This window comes from Crocodylus siamensis, chromosome 5 (genome assembly GCF_052110815.1).
Source record: "Crocodylus siamensis isolate JL-2025a chromosome 5, ASM5211081v1, whole genome shotgun sequence".
Taxonomy (NCBI): Eukaryota; Metazoa; Chordata; order Crocodylia; family Crocodylidae; genus Crocodylus; species Crocodylus siamensis.
This window is the reverse complement of record NC_143399.1, coordinates 25558230-25566991: the sequence shown is the minus strand read 5'-3', so window position 1 is coordinate 25566991 and position 8762 is coordinate 25558230.

Genomic DNA, 8762 nt, shown 5'->3' with positions numbered 1-8762 from the left:
ATTACAAGGAAATTATTTAGATATTAAGGAATTTTTGACCAGTCCCAGAAGGTTTTACATAATAATTCACTACTGGAGTTTCTGAGCGTTTAATGGATATTACATTTGCAATTCTCTGCCCAGGCCACCAGCCTAAGCACTGAATGTGAACAGCATTGCATGTATGTAATCGAGAAACCCTACTATAGAAATAATAATAATAGTAATTAGTAGTGGTAGTAGTAGGTAGTTCGGTTTTCTTGTATTCTTGTACTGAATCTGAGTGTGAGCTGGTTTGAGTTTTGCCACTGAGAACTATGGAGCCAGGATTTGTCACTTTATATAAGCTAATGAATCACTGGTTAATCCTAATAAGTTTAGGATAAGCATATGATCACACAGGCGCTTTTTAAAATCTGGTTTTAAGGTTCATCTCATTGGATGACTGTTGCGTAGTTTATACCTGCATGTTGTCTTTGTGAAGCAGCAAAAACAGATTTTTTGTTTTGCTGTGGAGTAGGAAAAAAAGAACCAGGATATTCTCTCCAGAGATTTATGAAAACAAACCTCCAGAGAGAAAAGTTTTGTGGCTTTTTGAACTGAAATAACCCCTTCATTTGTTTTGTATGTGCTGCCATTCTAAGATACTAGGAAATAACTGTTTTCCCCAGAAATCCTACCATTATTAATATCTATGTTTTGACAAGATTTGAGCTCAGGTCTCTATCAGATAATTAACATTCTTCTGAAGGATTTTCAAAAGTAGTTATTTCATTGACAAGATGCCTGTTAAGAGTTATGCTTTTCCCTCATTAGATGTAATCGACGAATATGACATTCTGTTCAAGGGAAAATTTGCAGTTGTAATTATACAAACAATGTGATATTTCAGAATCCAGATCAAATTTAGTATAAAAATAATTTACACTTCACATAAACCTGGGAAAACTTTCACTTAAAAACTGAAAGCTTTTGACTGTCACCTAAACTGGGGTATTTTAGGAGCCTGCTACTTTACTGGGCCCCTGTCTACAAACATTTATGCACATGCTTAAGTGTTCACAGATAGTTGATCCCCTCTCTCAAGATGAAGTATACATATGAAGAAATGCAAAACATGCCAAACCTACCTGATGAGAATAGAATTACACTAAGTAAGGTCGGATTCAGACCTGTTGACTTCTCACTCACCTGTATAAGAGAGTTAAACATGAGGCCCTAGCTTTCTTGTAGGGATCAGTAAGACTTGTTAAACTTTCCTGTGCTTTGAAATCAAGCAAAATCTGCAGCTTCCCTCAATTTTGACACCAAGCCAGGTAAAACTCATTGGTTTTGCTGTGAGAGTTTAAGTTTGCTTGTATTCAAAACCTCACAGCAAAACCAGGGGTTGGCAGCAGGGGGTGGAGAATGTGCGTGAGCCCACACAGAGTGAAACCCAGGGAAATATTTGCCTAAAACTCTGCAAAGCAACTTTTGCGCAATTTTAATACAACTAATTGTGTGTGTGTGTTTATTGTGTTTGTTCCATTCAGGAGGTGAAACCATGAGTGCCTTTCCAACACACTTAGTCCCTAGCTTCAGTAAATGTAACAAATGTATTCGTGTTTCAGTTAAACTCGGTCAGGTTTTTTTTCCCCTTCTCATCCCTGTATTGCAAGTGTTAACAAGGCAAGCAGAGTTGTTGAACATTCTGAACAATACACCTTGAATACTCAGCAAGTCAGAAAGGTCTCAAAGGTTGTACCATGTAAAAGTCAAGTAATTAAACACTGATTACTTACTGTAAAAAAAATGTCTTCTGGGAAAGGTTGGATTCAGAAGGTCTAATTTCACACAGAAGATTTCAGTGGAAATAAAGCCTTTAACTATATTCTGCTTGACTTGATCTGAAAGAAAAGGATAAAAAAAAAAAAAGATTAGAAAAGCTATTCAGTACTTCCTTTCTGCAGAGGAGCTTTGGGAGGTGACAAACAGCTCCTAGTAATTCTTTCAGTAATCTTTTCCCCTAAACAGCATTTAGAATCCTCTTCAAAATTTGGCTGCCATACTATGGCTTCATTATTCTTACAAAATACAAAGCCACCTCCCTTCTGTGCAGTCTTGGCTACAGATTAAATGTTTCAGTCCCACAGAAACATCCAACTTAATAAAAAAAGTTTGCAAACAGTAAGTCGATTTCACCTGATCTTGTCACATTAAAAAAGTCTCTGCTTTTGACCTGTGTCCTCACTGTAGCCTCTGTCATCAGCATAATCAAGAGCTAGTTCATGTTTTCTTTGTGGTTTGTCTCTGTGTGCAATGTCCCAAGGGGAAGAGAAAGCCACAAGCTCCATAGGCTACTAAAAGTATTTTCTTTGCTGTGAGCCATCCACAGTCACTCCCTTTCTTGCACCCTCTTTTCCACTTCCCGGACAATAAATCTTTTCAGAACATGGGCAAATTAAGAATTATCTGCTGAACACTCCCATGTTTGCTCACATGTTTAGGGAACTGGTCCTGTGAAACATTATGGATACTCTCTTTCACTACATGCACAGAGGGATAAAGGTTTTCTCTGATGATAAGAGATGATAAGTTCCAAACTTCTCTCTCATGCTTTCACATTAATACTGTTTATCCGAGACAGCAAAATGAAGACCTTGCTCACACCACACAGTGAGTTGATGACTTACGTCAATTGTTGTGATGGGAAAAGAGTGCTTCATTTTCTTGGCGCTGAGAATTAGCTGAGTTATTCACACCTACCGAAATGGAAACGTGCTATGCTTACATTAGGTACTTTGGGGAAAACATCCTGTAGCTAGCACTCTGGAGTGCTGTAGGAATTTTAAACACAGCTATAATACTATATCCTAAATAAGTAGGCTTTCCTATTCTTGTCCTGGCTTTCAGTCACTTCTCTTATCTCCATTATAACTTCAGAAAGTTAAAATTGAGAGAGAAGATGCAGAATTTACCAATTTGCCCAAAGTGCTGCTCATTTTTTAACTCTCTTGATCATTAGATTGCTACTGTTCCCAGGGTTCGCTGTTGATGTAATTATAAGGTACTCAAGAAGATGAATGTTAGTTTGGGAACAAAAGGAATTATTTTTTAGAATTCTGGGCTGTGTTTTGACTATTTAAATGAAACACTTTTATTTCACAAAGTAAACCCTCTGAAATCCTGACTCTTCATATGAAAAAGGCTACAGAAACAGTATTTTATCAGGAGATGAGGAAAGAGGTATGGGGCCAGAGTTAGGAAAAATGGAAAGTGCAATGAGAAATGCATCTCCCTTAATGGTATCTTATGGCTAGTGCATTAGACAGACTCAGAAGAACTGGGGTCAGATCCTAGTTTTGTCACATACCTCCTCTATTACTATAGGCAGGCTGTTCACAACACATCTATACTGCTTCCATGGCACCTCTGAGGAGTACCGCTTACAGGCATGCATGATCTAGCCACTCCTGCTTCACACACACGTGGAAATGAGGTAGTGTAGTTGCTCTTAGAGCACTTATACCTGCCTGTATATTTCTTTAGGCTCCCAGTCACCATGCATGGGATCTTTTACTAAGAAGGAGAGGCCCTGTCAGGTTGGATTTCCTACCTAGTTTCCCAACTAGACATTTGTGGAGCCAGAATGGTGACCACAGTGGGTATGGAGGTAATGCTCCAAGGTGCACTCTGTTATGAGATTGAGCATGCCCTTAAACCTGCCTTATTTCAGGCCCCTACAGTCAGGGTAATATTATCCTGTCTATTTAAATGGCATTTTTTTCAGGTTGCAGAATGTTTATACAACACTTAGCACAATGGAGCCCTCTTTAGGATGCTGTAGTTGTCATTTTAATAGAAATAATAAGCAATGACAGTAAGTTGCCATTTTTACCTACCTATTCTACTATACCTCCATGCAGTCTGAACTACATTCAGAGATGACGAATTCCGATGCTTTTAGGAGGCGCTTTATGCTGCGGTGCTGGGTGAGATAGTAAGGGAAACCCAGAATCCACTTCTTAAAAGTCTGTCATCAAGCTGAAGGGAAGATTTGGTGCTCTGTCTTCCTCCTCACTATTTTGAGGTAAGGCTAAATCTCACTGGCCACAAATGCTGTATCCCTATGGCTATTATTAATCAAAGGTTATTGCTTGTTGTTATTTGGCATGAATCAATTTGCCCCAAAGAGAAGATACTTCTTAAAAAGTGTCCCCAGGGAGGATACATTTAGAACCTTTTATCAGGGGATAATCCCCAGCCACTTTGATTTACCTGGGGCACCCATGTGTTATACTACCAATATACAGTATAACCTCATAAAGCCGGCATGCTTGGGACCGAGCTCCTGCCAGAAATTTGAAAATTCCAGATTTTTGAAACCGGAGCGGTGGCCAGTCATAGGACATTAGGGGATGGGGAGGGAGGGGGGGGAAGGGGGTACTGGTGGCTGGTCCCAGAGCTATTTTTTCTATAGACTTGTAAAATGAATGAATAGATTGCCAGTCCCTTGCCAATGCTGCGTAAAGACACATGCACCCCTAGTTAAACAAGGTTTTATCATGGCCTGATGGAAACATTTTTATGGGAACCCCTTGTTAAAACATTGGCAGAACAGCACTGATCCCTGGAATGAATGGGCAAGGGGCGGTGTATTGGGTGCAGTGTAGCAAAGTAAACATGCTTGTTATGCTTGTATTCAGTGGAATCAAAATATAGCAAGGAAAAACCATGTCATGAAAACCATTGCTGACAATGATGAGACAAATTCACTGAATGATTAGAGGAGCATGTTTAAACATGCATAAGAGAAACATTTTAGAGACTGCAAGTAAAATTATTAAAAGAAACAAACAAAGATAGATGAGGATTACATCCAGTATCTTTTTAAAATTTCTGATGCAAAAGACTTGTAGAAAAGATTTTAAAAAATTAATGTTAAAATGTGCCACTTTCATATACCTGAAAATAATTCCTAATGGAATCTAATTGCAAGTATTTTTTTATATTGAATGGCACTGTGACAGCAAGAAAGGTATAGTTTAGTACAGGGATCCTCAGAATTTTTCCTAGGATGGTAAGATAACGTCTATTTCATTAGCAATTGCTACTTACAAAGTACTTGATCTCCTGCTTATGTTTGATTAAATTTAGCCCTACTCAGAAAACAATTAAGTATGTGCTTAACTTTGAGCACATGCTTAATTGCCATTGATTGTAGCAATAGTTTATACAGGGAAATAATATTAGAGGATAAAATAAACACTGATGAACAAGGATGAACAGCCAGTACGCTATATAACCAGCCAGCTCTTCAAAACCTGCCAGTGATCTCTAGAGACCACTGTGTACGAACCTCTGGTCTAGGGAGTTCTCAGCGCTCTAGAGAGGCTCATAAACTCCTTCGCTTTAATGCTGGTTCTGACACCAACTTTCCTGTAGGCACTTAACTTAGATCCGTGCCTCAATTTCTCCTTCCATTATAGAAAGGTGAAGAAAGAATTTGAGGATGGATACTTACCAGAGGTGCTGGGAGAAATAATTGAAACACTTCAATTGTAAAAAATATATGCAAGGAATAGTACTATTGGTTTGTTTCATAAGCTACGTATAGATGAAACTATTTCCATGGTAACTGTTTAAGCTTAATTAAAAATATATAAAGTCTTGTATGTACATGACCAAAGTGCAAGCAGATTTGCCCTTTTTGTAGGTGAATATATTTTCTGACCTGCAGAAGAAAAGCTGCTTGTTTTCTTTTCCAAAAGCAGGGATCACTTCTATTTTTTCCAGGTGACTTATGCTGCTGAGGGGAGACTTCCCCTCCACAAAAGAAGTAACAGTCAGCTTTAAGGCACTGAAGAAGAAAACTGACTGAGAGTGAAAGTGAAATTCATGAGAAACACTCACTCATTTTAATACATTTGCCTTTCCCGAGAGCAAATTACAGTTCATCAACAGGTTCCATTGTTCCCTTAGGAGGACATAAGTTCTCTCAGCCTTCAAGCAGGCAAAGAAGACAGGTCTGAGAAAACATGTGTTAGGTTATGTAATTTGTAACCACAATGGATAAACAGCCTCTTATCTATCTATTTTTTCTTTCAGATTACTGGCAAAAATGTCTTGATCCCATTTAATCCCTGAGCTGTGAAGTTGTTGTGTTTTTAAAATGGTAAATGGATGGTTTCATTTTATCAGGCATGTATTGGGAACTGAGTAGATTATAACAATTAACACTGTCATGATTTTTCACCTATTATACCTCCTGAGAAAGGGAGGATTTTCAGTTTATTGCTAAGAAAGACTGTTTTCTCTTCATAGGTAATGCCATGTCTTACAACAACCTGGAAGAATATAAAAATGCTCATAAAATCTCAGCATTCACCTCTCCAGGTACCTGCAGTTACCATGGTATCATAAATTGGGCATATAATCACCAAATTGTGGACTCTTTTCTCTGCTGGGGACTTTCTCATGCAAATTGTTCCATTGAAGCCAATGAGATTATTTGAGTGAGTAACTACTCTCCAAGGCTTTGCAGTCTGGAAGTAGGAGCAGCAAATGTTGAGTTTTAAATGACATCGGTGGTGGCCAAAAGTAGTCCCAATTTCTAGATGCCTCACTTGACATAACTTGAAACCAGTTGCTGCATTTTCAGATTTTGCCTAGGAATGATTGTACAGGATAGAAGGTCACTAGCTGTGTCAATAAAAAAAGGAAACAATAGAGAATAAATATGAAATATATATTTTGTTCCTAGGGAAATATACACAAGCAAGTATAGTTAGCAATGGGAATAAACAAAAATGCATATAAATATGCAGAAATTTTGGTTAAAAAACAGAAATATTGACCAGTCTGTAAGGGTGGCAGTGGAACAGCAGAAACATTGCCTGAACAATTTGAGAACAGTTTCAGAATATTTTCATTGAGATTTTGAAAAATTTGGCTAGCTCTAGCATCATAAATAGATCTCCCACGGTTGCTGAACATCCTATCAGTTACACTGGCTTTGTGCAGAGATAAAGGGTACAATGTTAAGAAAAAATGAGAGAGAGAAACAGGACTAGCAATAGTGTTAGTACTGGGAAAAAATATCGACAAATCCCTCATGTTGACAAAACTTTCTGTTTCAACAATAGAAGTAAGTGAAATAAGTTTAGGAGTTAATTTTAATTTTCCAGTAAAACAACAACATGGAAAACTTATTTAACAGAAATAGGACTAGGTTTTTGGAAAACTTATTTAACAGAAATAGGAGTAGGTTTTGGTAATTTAAGCCCTCATACCTTGGCTTGCAGCCACTACTTACTCTTAACACTTTCTGATACTACTTGTAGCCAAAGGAAATTAGAAAATTACAACTCAAATTAAAAGGGGAGCAAAGTATGAGGCTGCCCACTTACTGTTTTGCTGCCCATGGGCCAGTGCAGTTTGGGACCACCCATTTAAAGCTTTATTTAGAACTGCTCTAAGAAATATCAGTGGAGCACAATCAACCTGAAAATCAAATTTCTCTCTGAAAGAGTTTACTTACTTTTAGTATAAATAATACCACATGACAAAACTCAGTAGTGTATATTCTTTTTCTCTATTTTTCCATTGCTTTACTTGGTGCATTTGACAGCGATTTATATGTCATCATCGTTTTCTTGATGGTCAGTTGCACTTCTTGCCTCCTATACTGGCATGATGACTTATCATTGTTATACATTGCCCTGAGGGACAGGAAATGATCAGGTAAGTCCTATTCAGTTCAGTTTTTAGGGCATGCTAGTTAAAGGGAGCTCTTTCAATAATAGCAGCTCCAACCAACATGGTTCGAGATTGCAGAATACACTGTACATCCATTTGGCTTTAAAGGAAAACACAGATGATTCTGATTTCTGTCTGCCTACAGCGCTGGCTGAAAGACAAATTTCTCTTTGCCCTCTACATCAGACTACTTCCAAATTGAGGGGAGAAAGGGGTCAGGGATACAAAATCCCACGCTTCTTACTTTATTCTTGAGTTAGAGCAGTGGCTGCCAACCTTTTTAGGCTGTGGGCCAGAGTGACTCAGTTCAGGTCGGAGATGGGTAGATGAATGGACTCTAGGACCCAGTCATCACTACTGCTTTCTCTTTGACAGCACAGGCAGAGCACCCATAGCTGGCATGTTTCCTACATAGTAGAACAGAAAGTGGCTGCTGCTGAAGACCCTTTATCAAATGCCACTAAAGTCCCATGTCAGGGCCAGTTCAAATGGCTCTATGGACTGAATCTGGCCTGCAGACCATAGGTTGCAACCCCTGAGTTAGAGCATATCCTTTCCTCCTCTATAGCAGTTACATATATCCTGCTAGTTACATGACTGTTTTCTCAGGATCATAGGACTTATTTGGTTTGAATTTAACGTTTTTGTTTTAAGCTCTTCCCCTGCACCCCTCCCCCCACCCCCTGCTATCCATTGTGTGCATTTGGCAAGTAAGTGTCAACAGGTGTAACCAAGGTTGAAGCCTAAGACGCCAGTATTTCAGCAGTGGCATCAATAAGGACCTACTGCAGAAGAGATGGCACTTGTTTTATTTTGTAGGCTGCCATTGCTTGGCACTCATGTCATCATAGAAGGGGGGATAGCCAATTTGTGTGTAGGCAGTGAGCCATTTTAACAGATGGGTATGGCAATAGGCAGCCAAAAGACAAAATATGTGCATAAAATATGGCTACTGGAACATACTTCTCAGCTGAATTTTGAAATGTCTGTGTGTCTGTCCGGATCTTATACCCCCAAGCAGTTAAATAACTAAGAGTCTGTGTGTC